This window comes from Mus pahari, chromosome 1 (genome assembly GCF_900095145.1).
Source record: "Mus pahari chromosome 1, PAHARI_EIJ_v1.1, whole genome shotgun sequence".
NCBI lineage: Eukaryota > Metazoa > Chordata > Mammalia > Rodentia > Muridae > Mus > Mus pahari.
Window position 1 is genome coordinate 79,871,328 of NC_034590.1, and position 2,220 is coordinate 79,873,547.

The 2,220-nt window shown below is 41.3% G+C and overlaps 1 protein-coding gene and 1 pseudogene across 1 annotated transcript in view; one reads left to right on the top strand and one right to left on the bottom strand.

Annotated features, from left to right (window-relative positions):
• The window catches only part of Ipo7 (importin 7), a 44,687-nt gene that overhangs the window by 8,068 nt on the left and 34,399 nt on the right, over positions 1-2,220 (top strand). The gene's annotated exons all lie outside the window — the stretch shown is intronic.
• LOC110314215 lies at positions 1,784-2,182 on the bottom strand (annotated as a pseudogene).

Here is a 2,220-nt window from a genome sequence, read left to right on the forward strand (position 1 = left end):
GGTTGTGAGCCACCATGTAGTTGCTGGGTGAGATGGCTCAGTAGGTGCTCTTACCTACTGAGCCATCTCACCAGCCCTAGGTTCTTTTTTTTTTTTTTTTTGGTTTTTTGAGACAGGGTTTCTCTGTAGCCCTGTCTGGCCTCTAACTCAGAAATCCGCCTGCCTCTGCCTCCCAAGCGCTGGGATGAAAGGTGTGTGCCACCACGCCCGGCTAGGTTCTTTTTTTAAAGGTAATTATATGATTCCTTGTGTCTTTCAAAGAAATTTTTTACTGTTTTTGCCCTTCTCTCCTGTATTTATCTTCCTTATTCCCTAATTTTAGCCTTTTTTCCATTTCTGAGATCATATCATTTGTACAGTTAGTTCTCCTATTACCTCCTACCCTAATAATGGTGACTATCTGCTTTTCTGGTTTCTACATTTAATCCAGAATATGTAGTCACATTTGAAGATTTGGAAATGGAAGCCTCAATTGAAAGAGAATATGCAGTGTTTGTGTTTCTGGCTCTAATTCCATTTACTGGGCTAGACCCTGGATAAAGATGCCTGATTTTTGTTTTATTATTTAAAAGGGACTGGAATGAGTGAGATCCTAGATTGAGTTCTAGTATTCCTTCCACTCAAGAAAACAATAGGGAAGGACTGAAATTGTTTACTGAAGTCAGTACTTGGGAGGCAGATACTGGCATATCTCTTGAGTTCAAACCAACCAAGGCTACACAGTGAAACCTGTGCTAAAAAAACAAAAGAAAGTAATGGATTTGAAAAGAGGGAAAATTATGACCCATTTGTTTGGATAATTTGGGGTGTCTAGAAATTAATTTTGAACATCAGGATCTTTGGCATATGTTCGAGAGACCAAAATTGTGTTTGAAAGCCCTGTTTGTGTATAAATCCTGGTTAATCTTGAGTGTGAAGTGATCCTTCTGTCTCAGTATCCCAAGTGCTAAAATAACAGGTGTGTTTTATCACGCTTATTTTGTTTTTTTTTGTTTGTTTGACAGTTCTAGTTTAGTTTTGAAATGATTGTGTGGCTGAGAGTGCCATTGAACTCCTGGTCCACTGGCATCTACCTATGCTTCACCACGCAGCAAATTCATAACATTTCTTAGCCTTTCAAAAAAAAAAAAAAAAAACAGCCCTCTATCATGAAAGTGCTGCGGCTGACAGAAAATTAACTAATTTTTTTTTTTTAAAGATTTATTTATTATATGTAAGTACACAGTAGCTGTCTTCAGACACCCCAAAAGAGGGAGTCAGATCTCAGATGGTCGTGAGCCACCATTGGTTGCTGGGATTTGAACTCAAGACCTTCAGAAGAGCGAACAGTCAGTGCTCTTAACCACTGAGCCATCTCTCCAGCCCTTTTTCTTTTTTTCAAGTTTACACAAAACAATTTATTGGCTGGGTATGGTGGCTCACGCCCTTAATCCCAGCACTCTCAAGGCAAAGGAAGGCGGATTTCTGAGTTGGTGGCCAGCCTGGTCTACAAAGTGAGTTCCAGGACAGCCAGGGCAATACAGAGAAACCCTGTCTCAAAAACAACGACAACAACAACAACAAAAAAACAATTTATTGCCAGGCGTGGTGGTGCACGCCTTTAATCCTAGCACTTGGGAGGCAGAGGAAGGAGAATTTCTGAGTTCGAGGACAGCCAGGACTATACAGAGAAACCCTGTCTCGAAAAACCAAAAAAAAAACCAACCAAACCAAAAAAAACCCCAATTTATTAACAGAAAATAATTTGAGAAGCCCTGACGACCCCCTCTCCCCCAACCCTTCCTCAAGTGCTGTCAGAGGGAATGGGGGTGACATCTTCAATTTGCCCAGTCTTCATTCTAGAGCAAGTAATAGCTCTGAAGGCTGACTGGGCTCTTGGTCTTGTTTCCTACTGTGGCCTGCAGTTCGATATGCAGGGCAATGATACCCAGTTCCTTGCACCTCTGTGCCACATCCTGGGCAACCTCCCCATATGACTGTATACGGGGAGGACTCATCTCCATCAGCCTTTACCTTCATTCCGCTTGTCACTGGTTTCCTTGCCAGAAAGATGGGTAAAATGGACAAGGGTATCCTTGAAGGATGCAAAGATGGGGCAGACACCAAATACATTCTCTCCTTCAGCCACCTGAGGCCTAAGGCTGATGGCCTGTTCTTCCTTTTTTTTTTTTTTTTTTTTTTTAAAGATTTATTTATTTATTATATGTAAGTACACTGTAG